This window comes from Momordica charantia (assembly GCF_013281855.1).
Source record: "Momordica charantia cultivar OHB3-1 chromosome 1 unlocalized genomic scaffold, Mcharantia_2.0 BLBB01000001.1, whole genome shotgun sequence".
Lineage (NCBI taxonomy): Eukaryota > Viridiplantae > Streptophyta > Magnoliopsida > Cucurbitales > Cucurbitaceae > Momordica > Momordica charantia.
Genome location: NW_028275157.1, coordinates 21707313 through 21719335, shown reverse-complemented (window position 1 = coordinate 21719335; position 12023 = coordinate 21707313).

Here is a 12023-nt window from a genome sequence, read left to right as displayed (position 1 = left end):
CACCATTCAATTCTATAAAATATGTTAGGTTGTTCAATATTTAATTTTGGTTTATTCAATTTTAATCTAAATAAAATATACCTTTTAGACTTTAGTTCTGAAAAAATCTAAAAATTACATAGAATTAACCCAAATTTATAGTTTTTTTTTTTATTTCTAAACTTTTGAATCATCTATCTTAATCTATAAACTTTCAAAGTTTGGTTCTGTTTTTAGTCCCTAAATATTTTAAATACCCATTCTAGTTGTTAAACAATAATTAAAAAAAACGATAGTGATTTTAGTCATTGGCATTATTTGTTTGCTTTCAATAGCATAAACATATGAATAAATTTATAAGAATAATGTGATTTTTGAATATTTTAAAACATGCATATGTATGGAAGCTTACATTAGTTGGTTGAGGTAGATATTTAGTGGCTAATATTAGCTGGTACAATAATAGAAATGACAAAAATATTTTTTTAGTTAAAAATCTAATTAGTTTTATGTTTTATAAAATTATACATGTTTACTTTCTTACAATTTTTTTTAATATATTTATCACATGTTTTAAAACATACACCCAAGCTCTTAGCTAGATTTAAAATACAATGATAAGTTTTTAAAATTATTATTTTCTTTTTCAGAATTTAACTTTGATTTTATAAATATATATATATATATATATAATAAAATAAAGAAATACATAAATAGAAGTAGTGTTTATAAACTTATTTTAAAAAAAAATATAAGAAAGACAACAATCATAAAGAAAAAATTAATTATATATTTTGAAAGTTGAAATAAAATAAATATATTTTAAAAAGTATAGTCCAAAATATAACAAATCTCAAAGTTAAAATACAAAATAAGATTTCTTACCTTACGTGGCATTGGATATTTTGATTATCCCTATCGGTAGGTGAATGAATTTAATAAGCCATAACTATTTGATGAAATTTTAAATAATGATAGGAGAAAATAACTGAGAAAATAATTTTGTTAAACAATACATTTAGAATGTGTATTTTCAGCACGTGTGTTATTTAATTTGATCATTAAATTAAAAAATTTTAACTACTTCCCTCAATTTATTATTCTTTGTTTACTTTATATTACTCGCATATATTACTCGCATACTATTGATGAAATATTAATATTACATATATATACTTATTAGTCTCAACCTAATATGTCGGAGAAATAGAAGCCTTTGATGTTGCGAAACACTTTAACATTTTTAAGTAAGACGACTTAGCTGCATTCTTCATTTTCTAGTTGAGTCGTGTGATGATCATCCAAGAGTATGTCTGGGAGTCCTTAATTGATTGGCATTCTTGAATCTGCCAACGCGAACTTAAGTTGGAAGAGCAAAAGACTCAGAGTTAGAGTAAGGCGCTCAAGGGAACTAGGTGAATAGGAATGCAATTCCGTGGATTACGAGCTCGATAGGTGGCCAAGATATATATAATATTAGAATTATGCTTTTGTGTGTTTAACAACAAAAATTCAATAGAAACGTACTCCAAAACTTAGAAATTTTATTATTATTATTATTATTATTATTATTAATTCGAGAGTAAAATACAACAAATTAAGAAATGAATTTATTAATTTTAACTTTCTAGAAAAAATATAATTCATTAATTTTATCAAACTGAAAAGACAATCTAGTAGAAAATTTTCGTTTCATAGTACTAATTAATAACTCAAAAGGTTAATTTCAGAGATATCACAAAAGATTTTAAAAAGCGACTCGACTTATTATAGGAATTATTTGTTTTGTTTTTAATCCACTAATCCAAATTATTATTCTTTCTCATTTACTCTTTTAGACTTTTCTTTTATTCACTAATCCAAATTCCTTATTCAAATTATCATTTATTTAAGTTTATTTTAAATTTGTAGAGGTATAAAGATAGTATATAGAAAGAGGGAGAAAATTAGAGAAATTAGAGGGTGGGATGGAGAGAGAGAGAGAAATTTGTAAAGATTGAAAGATAGTATCTAGAAAGAGAGAGAAAATTAGAGGAATTGAGAGAGATATTTTTATTTGAATGGATAGAATTACTCTTAAGGTAATAGTAATAAAATGATAAATTTCACATGATATGTTGCTTACTAGTATACTAAAGGTTCAGGTTTTAATTTTTTAAAATTCTTCAGTTTACTTTTAATGCTTTAAAAACTAATTCCTAATCAAGATCTTTTTGTTAAAAAAACCAATAAAATTTATTTACATATTTGGACATCTGGACATACCACTTCGATATTTCTATTGAAAAGATAATTTTTTTTTATTTTAAAAAATGTTGGAAAAATGAACTTCAAGTGGACTAGCTTTTGATGATGAGCATCTTAGATTTTATGAGTCAAGTAACATACACGTTAACATATCAAAATATGTAATTATGTATTAATTTTTTTTATTAATTTTTATAAAATGACTTGATTTAGAATATTTGGAACATTGAGGATGATCCCTTTGATAATTTTAAAATATTAAAGATGAATCGAGAGTTGTATAATAGATTTTGGACTATTTTATATATATTTAATTTATTTATATTTAGGTTGAGAAAAAAAAAAGTCTTGTAATTATAAATATTTTTTTTTTAATTTTAATGTTGAATAATGAGGAAAGTTGTTTGACCGATAAAAGAGTAAGATAGCCTCTTAAATTATATAAGAAGATATTGTCACGTGTATAGCAAAATGTCACATTTTACTTTGCCTCATCCATGATGTGACACTCAACAATTAATATAAGCTATGGAATATATTCATCCATCCCAAATGCCTACTCTTTTTAACTTTATCACACTTCAACAAATTTCTATTTTATTTGTGAATTTTTCATTTTTTAATTCATGTGAATAACGAGCATGATGAGATACAAGATGTTATCAGATAGATTTTGATCAAAGAAATGGACCTCTCCAGATCAAAGAGGCCCAACCAAGCTACGACGAAGGAAAGACCGAGCCGACTAGGATTCGACCTATTGGCCGGGATCACCTTCCCTCCTCTCTCATTGGTTGAGGTGTCCCGGTCCATAAGTCTCTGTGATCCAACAACAAAGAGTTATATGAGCTCAGCTAGAAGATTCTAAAACACAAAAATACCTATAAAAAGAACTACGGGCTAAACCTTAGAGGTAAGCAAAAATACCCTAATTACTTTACTGAGTAATTCTCCCATCGTTGACTTAAACATCGGAGCCTGTGTAACTGAAGTCACACTGATTTAGGGCTCCTCGATTTGGTGCGTATTTGGCGAGAATTAAGGAAGCCAAAATCGGAACATACCCATTTGAAGAAGAATAAGAGAAATATACATTCATTAAACTTAAATTATGTTTTAGCTCCAATTAACTTACTCTGTTGTGTCTAAGTTGTCCTATATCAAATAATCATGTGTTGCTCTAATAATTATAAAATATTGAAATTTAGCTAACGAGACCAACAATAAATAATTTATTATAATAGAAATAAAAGTTTAGGTACTCATGTTTGTTATTCAACCTAATTATTTTCATTGGTGGCGAATTCCGATCGCAGGTCACGTTTCGCTCGAGCAAACAGTTCGATCAGGAAATGAATGAACCTGCAATCGAAGTTACTCGACGCTGGTGCGATGTCCCGCCTAAAACACTCCGACGGTCAAGTTGGTCATCGAAAAAGAGATAGGAATAAGAAACCTTAAATATAAGTGACAGGTTTTTTACTTAGTTGTAGAGGATGAGGGTCCTTCCTTTCATAGCATCGGGTAGCTGACCAGGAAGGACGACGATTAGAGGTGGCAGAGGTGCGATGTGCCGTCGGGAAAGCATCTGGGGACATGCTCCCGACAACTACAGGGTGGTAGCGCCTCCTATGGCTCAATTACTCATCCCCTACAGCTGTAGGATGCGCCTTTCGTACCGATAGAGTGCACCTTTCCCTATTGCAGTTATGTACGGGACATAACCGCTTGTGGTCCATTGTTCCATCGTGATCCGATGTGTGGCTTGCTTGGCCACCTCGGGTTACGATAAGAGGTCGTATGTGGTCCCGCTTTCGCTGGGAAACAGACACGTATCCTACTCGGGTTTTTCCCTCAACAATTTTAATTAAATATTCTCCTTTTTTAAAGAAGAAAATCTTCCTTAGGACTAGTGTTATTAAAATATAATATTATATAGCAACCTCTTTTTTTTCTATCCTCTCCAAAGATGGAGTTTTTTCAAAGGAGAGTGGAAAAAAATGGGGAGGGGTGGCCAGTGGCCTACTCCCCTCCTCTTATTCTCCTCCCCGTCAAGGGTGTGCGTTTTCTTTCAGTCTTCTGGCTCAGTTTTTTCAGAGGGTTTTCCTTTTGCTTTGTTTCAATTTTTTTCTAGTAAGTAGCATAGATCGAGATATTTCGGGGACTTCTATTATTGTTTTGGATGTGGTTTTTAGGGAGGATCTTTCTTTCCCGCTAGTTCCTTTGATGGTGGATGGTGGTAGGTGTCGGGGATCTCCCCATCAAAATGCCAATAGTGTTGTTGCAGTTGACAAAATCAAAGCCAACATCGTTATGTATGATTCATGGCTTCGTCATCGAGACGTTTTGAAGAGTTACCATGCACAAAATTGGAGAGGGCTACCGTCTGTAATCTCTTGGGATGACTCTTCATCTTCGTTGCATTCTAATTCAGAGAACTTATATGGTTCTGGGACAAGGATGATAGAGCAAAAGGTGGGCGACGATGGAGGTGCGGCAGCGATCTGTCCGAACGCTGTTTTGGGATTTGTGGAGGTTATCAGTCTTAATTATCTTGAGATCCCTCATCTGTATGATTTTGGGAATTTGTCTAATCCTTCGTTACCTGTCGTAGTGGAGGATAAGAAAACTTTGGATGCAATTATTTCCCTTCAAATCCTAAGTAGATGTGTCATAATTGACAATATCCTTCAATTAATTGAAGAATCTCCCCCAAAATCATTAAACGAGATTGTGGATGTTGTGACTTTGAAAAAAGGTTTGTGGGGCTAAAATTTGTTCACATTCCTAGTTCTTTGAACAGACAATCTATTTTATTAGCCAAGTGTAATAATCGTTTCTATATCGTTTGAGATACTTGGTTTTCTTTATAACTTTTGTTTGTGGTGCATTGTCACTCATATTATGTAACTTTTGATGTCATGATTTATTTTAATACAATGTTTCTTTGATAAAAAAAGAAGGAGAAGAAGAAGAAAATCTTCTTTAAAATGTATTTATTAATAGTAAGTACGTTAATAATATTGCTTCTTATGGAAACAATTTTCAAAAACTAAAAAAGTTGATGATGAGAGTTTAAAACCAAATCAAATCAAATTATTGTGTAAATAATTAGAGTACAAGTACCTGTCATAACAAAAAAAAAATGTAGTACGAGTACCCGGGTGTATTAAATTCCTCTTCCAGCTATTGTTTCATGCTAATAATGAGGTTTTAAATTTAATGTTTAATAAGAAAAAAAAAAGGCAGGGTCAAATCAATATTATTATCTTATTACGTGTAGTGTAATGACGAATGCCTTGGGAAGGTAAGTGGTGAATATTGATTCACATTTAACCAAAGGTTAAAAGTTGAAGGTAAAAAACAAAGCCATAAATTAGAGATGCTGAAATTGAATGCGGGATCTGAATATTGTTGGGCGATCCGTAAATATCAAAATTAAAGAAAGAAGGTGAAACTTCTATTCACTTGCACGGAACCTAAGCTTGGCTGCTTGCCTTCTCAGGTGATTTTTTTTTATTTATATTACATTTAACAAAAGTGTTTTTTTTTCTGAGAGATCATTTAACAAAAAGAGTCGCATCAATATTGTTTTACTATTCAAAATAAAATCAGATTGGGAATTTCTACTCAGAAATATATACCCAATTTTATTTATAGTAAAACTCCTGAACAAAGTTCGAAATGTCGATGTCGATTGAAATATTGAGATTCTAATTTTACGGACATGTCGATGAATATCTCGGGAAAAATTATGGAAATTGTAGAAATTGATGGAAATTTTTTGAATTTGTAAATAAAACTCAAATTGTATCTTGATTAGCCTATAATTGATCACTTTTAACCATTATAGGTAAGAATATGACCATCTTACCTATGAAAATGTCTACATTGATGGAAATATCCAAACAAGATTTTCATTTTTTAGTGAAGATGAATGGAAATTATTTGAATAAGTAAAGTAAACTTTAATTGTAGCTTAATTTACCTACAATGGTTCACTTTTAACGACAATATTTAAATATACAAGTAATATTACTTATGGAAATGTCATTGGACGAAAACATTGGAACAAAATCATGTATACATACATGAAAATTATTTGAATTATTAAATTAAAGTTAATTGTTATTTGATTATGTTTTATTGATAATTTATTATCTAATCTAGTCTTTAGTTACATAATTGAACTTTTCAAAATAATGATTGGAAAGTTGGATGGATGATTAATTTGAAAATGTGTTTGCAAATTCTATAAATTTAAATTTGAAAATAAAAATAGGTAAAAAATAAAAAAGTATGAGTTAATTAGAAATGTGCTTGGAAGCTAAGTCGGTAATAATCTTATTTCCGAACAATAGAAACTAAATTCTGAATCTTACCTTCCTAATGATCTTATCACCAAATCTTTAGATTAAAATGCGAAGGTTGTATTGAAAAGATTAAGATTACAATCATCAAGTGAATCAAAATCAAACCAGTCTGGTAACAGGGAGAAGAAGAAGAAGTAGTAGAAAAAAAAAAAAAATTGGTCGAGTGACATTTGAGTCGACATGTCGTTGACAATGTTCTCGACATTGGGAGAAAAACGATTTTTCCTCTTGTATCGATGTTGAACACCTCGACACATCGACATATCGACGTATTGCTCGACATTTGAAAGACTGCACCCAACACATGTCGGACTAAACCTTCGAATCTCTCCTGCTCTTGCCTTCTCCTACCTCTAGTGGGACGAGGCCTTTGTTTCTATTATTGGCTTCTTCTCATTTTTCATAAACAACATATATATTTGCCTAATGTTAGATTTTATAAATTTTTGTATTTATTTTTTTCATGAATGTTTGAGCTTGTTTTAGCTCATCTCGATTGACTTGGGATAATTGTTTGACTTTATTATATTTAGTTGTAAAGATAATTGATAAGATATTAAATAATTGGTGGGTTTAACGCCCCGCAGTTTTAACATATTTCCTCTAAACCTATTACCTATTGTATTGTAGCAGAATCCACGCGAATCTTTATATATAATGATGCGAAGATGATTACCCATTGGATAATCATTCTATTAATAGCCCTTCAAAGATACCTACAATTTGTTCTCTCTCTGTGTTTGTGTTTTTTAGCTAGCCAACTAACTACAACTGCATATACGAGAGTAGTTGAAACTGCTTCCAAATTAATTATATATTTATATATTTAATTAATAAATAATAATAATTATTATTTTTACCCAAACTATATTCGCTAACCATTTTTACCTTTTTATACGATTCGTAGCTTTTAGTGTCTATTTCTAAGGTATCTAATGTGTAATTGTTTGTTATTACGATATCAAAAAGAAAGAAATGGTTTGTTATTATAATAAGAGTTAGTTAGCTATAATCTTGATAACTTAAAATAATCTTGCGGCTATTTTTTTTTTTTAAGAATTCGAATTTACAATCTTTTAATGTACTAATTATATTAATTAACCTTAAGCCATGTTGATATCTAAAAATAATTTGTTGGATATATCTTTAGCTAGAGGATGAAAAGAGAGAACTAATATGAATCATGTTTTTAAACTGGTGGATATGTTTGGGGAGCGATGTTAATTTAATGTTGTTGGTACAATGTGACTGTGTTCTTTTTGTCACCACTAACATATAATTCTTTTTTCTTTTACTGTAGATATACTTTTTAAAAGAGTGATGAGAGTAATATACTGAATACCCTTTCTTTATGGCTTGAAAAAGACACAACATCTAATTTTAGTCTCGTGTTTTCACATTTGTGTAAAAAGTTTTAATTTGGTACCTTATATTATAACATTTTTCAATTTACTCGACCACTGTCAGTTAATAGTAAAATTAGTGTTGGTGAAGTACCTGACATAATATTCTTAGTGAATTGGATGAAATTTAGAGGGCGAAAAAATATCATCTAAGAGAATAAAATTCTAAATTTTCTACTAATTTATTAGAGATTTGAATGAAAAATTAGAAAATTTTCTGTCTTAATTAGATAACATTATATCTCCTATTAATTTCCTTCAACTTACTTAGTGCCATGTAAGTTTATCATCAACAAATTCTAACATTTATCGTACCAATAGTGAATGATTAAATTAAAAATATAAAAACATAACACAAACTAAATTAAAAAATTTTGAACAGTAAGAAATAAATTAAAAAAAAAGGTACCAAACATTAAGGACTAAAACACTTGTTTTTTAGAAACAAAAATTAATTTTTTAAAAACAAAATCAAATGAATTTAAAAAAGACTTAAGGGTTTGTTTGTTTTTTTGAAATGTAGATGAATTTTAGATGTCCGACAGATTGTCATGTTTGTTTTGAAGAGTAATTTATAAGAATGTTAGTTTTGCAGGATTATTTATTACATGTTGCAAATTTATATACAATGTTCAAAAAATGCCTTACGAATATTCATATCGTTTAATATAATTTATATTTATATAATATATTCGTTTTTATTAATTTAATATTTTGTTTTTTATATTAACTTTTGTATGTTGTTGCGTAGAATCGATATTTTCATTTTTAACTTTAATATTTTTTTAAAAATATAAATATATAATTAATTTTATCTGATGTGAAATTTATTTATTACAATATAAAATTATACTTTTTAAGAAGAAAAGTATCGGTCGTTAAAAAAATTGTTGCTTTAAAATTATATACTTAAAATAATAAATATTATTGTTAATAATTCCTTTCAAATATTAAAAATAAATGAAGATATTATATAATTTAATTGAAGTTTATTTTATATATAAAAGTTATATATAAATATACTTAATTGCATAAAATTGTGTATTAGTGGATGAGTACGTTAATTTATTTAAATTATAAAATTATAAACAAAAACAAAGATAATTGATGAAAGAAAATATATGAAAAAAGAATGAAAGGTAAAAATGTGAAGAGAGGATGCCCCGATGTGGAATCTCGAAAAAAACATGTTTCAAAATGACATCCAAAACAACTTCGACGTCTTTGAGATACTCATTCCTTAATCCTTTGATGAAAGCCTAGTTGCTCGGACCCTACAGACTTAAAATCCCTCCCCGCATATTTGCGTATAGATTCCAATGAATTGAAAGACAACGTTACTCCAAAAACAAACGTGTAAATCCAGATGTTCGTCCATGAGATTCTTTAATTCCTACGAAACAACAGTCAAATTAGTGGGTAAAATCACTTTTTAACCGACTAGGTTCAACTAGACCCAACTTTATTAAAAATATTTGAAGAAAAATTCCTTATAAAAAAATGGTAGGTCCGATTAATGAGTGATAATTAAGATAAATGTGTGAGAAAATATGTGGTAATTTGGGCATGATGATTTGTTTGTTTGTTTTTCTGTGTATGGGGACTGGATGGGAAAGTGGAGCCCTTTTGCAGCGACATACCCAACGAAAGCGAAACAAAAGTGAGTTGGTTTGGTGGGCAGATTTTGACGCCCCCTCGGCCTCCGGTGCAGCCTCCGCCCAGCAATCTCTAACGGCGAACGCGATGGTGTCTCTGTTTTGTTTTTGGCTTCGATTCCTGCGCCGACTCATCGCTTTCTCCCTCTCTCGCTTTCGGGCTTCGCACCGCACAAGACAAAAAACTAAACCTCCACTTTCTCATCTTTTTCTACCACTCCTTCCTTTCTATCTACAGATACATACATACAGTTGTAGCAACCAAATTCTTTATTCATCTTTTTACTTTCCCAATCCCAACACTCCACCTCGTCTTGTCTTACTTTCAACCATTCAACCATTTCTTTGCTATACACTCCCAAATTCTCTTCTTCATTTTGTGATTTAAATGGCCAAAATTATAAAAAAAAAAAATTACGTTGAAAAGATATAAAAATATTCTATATCTACAAATATGATCATTGGAACTGTGCCGCATTCACATCTTCTAGTAAGTTATTTATATTTATACAACACAAATAAATTGATAAAAAAAACTTGAACCATCATGGGTGGGTGGTTTATTGATCCAAAATAATTGAAGTGAATTAAGAGGAAATTAAATGAGTCCAAACTCTACGATACTTATCTAAATTATGACCTAATTCTTAATTTTTATGTATTTTCCAACCCAAACGTTGTATTAGTCTTATTTTGTGACTTAATCTTAAATGACATAAAAGTAATTTAATACAGATTTTGTTTCTTTTCTTTTTGTAAATGTTTTTAATTACTAATCTCTCTCGAAGTTGGGGAAATATAATAATATAGAGAGGGACCAAAGCAATAACATTGTCATTAAGGCTGATTTCTAAAACAAGAAAAGAGAAAAATGAATCATTATGGCTGATGGAAACAGTATACAGAGGATGATACATCGAATTCGAGAATTCAATGGAATGAGGACCATTTCCATGGAGGAGATTGGGTCGTTGCGTGTTTTCACTTTTCACCTCTAAACTCTCATAAAATACATTTAAATAATAATAATAATAATTTTATACCTCATTTGGGACACTGGCTGTCACGGCCACAAACTACATTACTTTTTTCAAAATTAATATTACAAATTTATTAAAATTTTACTATAGAAAACAATATTGTATGTTAGTTATTAATAATTAGTTTTAATTTGCCAAAACGGTATTTGACATATTTTTTCTTTCTCTAAGATTAAGATTAAGGATTCATAAACTCCCTAACATATCTTATGTCCAAACTTCTCTTCTTATTTTATTAAAAAGAGTTTTCTTGGAATATTGGATGGATAATCTACTCGATTTGAGCAAGACAGGTCGATCCAAATCGTTCTTTGGCCTCAATTTGTAAATTTAATATTGAAATTTCACTCTTAATAAATATCCTTCTTAGGAGTGATTAACAAAAGTACATTAGTCTAAACACCACCTTAATAAAAAAAAATGCTCTTTAACAAGTGGAATCTTTGACACATTTGGTTAAAGAATATTTTAGATTTTTTTACTCTTGCTCTATTACATTTTTAGATTACTCTCAAGTGTCAACCATATACATCATAAAAGCATCTGAAAAGACAACATGAAAAATGTTTCACCAGAAAAGGCATATATCATTACTTTGAGAAGGCAATTACCAACTGAACCTAGTTTAGTTTTGTATCTATTGACAATGATATCGATTTAAACGTAGTTTAGTAAATAATGTATCAAATTATTCTTCTGATATTTAATACCCAAAGTTTGCACTTTTGCACCCGACATATTGTACCAAAAAGAATGGACAAAAATGAGTGAAAAGTAATAATTACATAAAAGTGATATGGTAGTTGGGTTGTGGGTTGATGGGGTAATTAAATTAGGTTTAATTTCGTGGAGATGAAAAGTGAAATTTAGTTAAGCCATGTATCCCATATAAGAGAGAAAGAGAAAAGGCGTTTCACATTTGTGTATTTAATGTGACTCTGCCACAAAATTTACACTCCAATCCTGAGAGAAGTTGGGTGCAGTAAAGTATGCAGTAATTTTTTTCACCACACCCAATTTACAACCATCTCTCTCTCTCTTCTTCTTCTTCTTCTTCTTCTTCTTCTTCTTCTTCTTCTTATTCCATAAATCCTCTCTCCAGGCTCCAATAAATGCAATTTCATCCCTCTTAATACACTCTGCAAATCTCACCAACCTTGCTTTATTCTGTCCACAAATTTCCTTCTTTCTTCCTCTCCATTTCTCTTCTCATCCATATCTCTTCTTCTGCCGTGCTCCCCCCTCCTTTTTTATTTCTTATTTTTAATTTTCCCGTCTCTTATTTATTGCTTCTTTATTATCCCCAAACGTAAAATTCATTCTTAG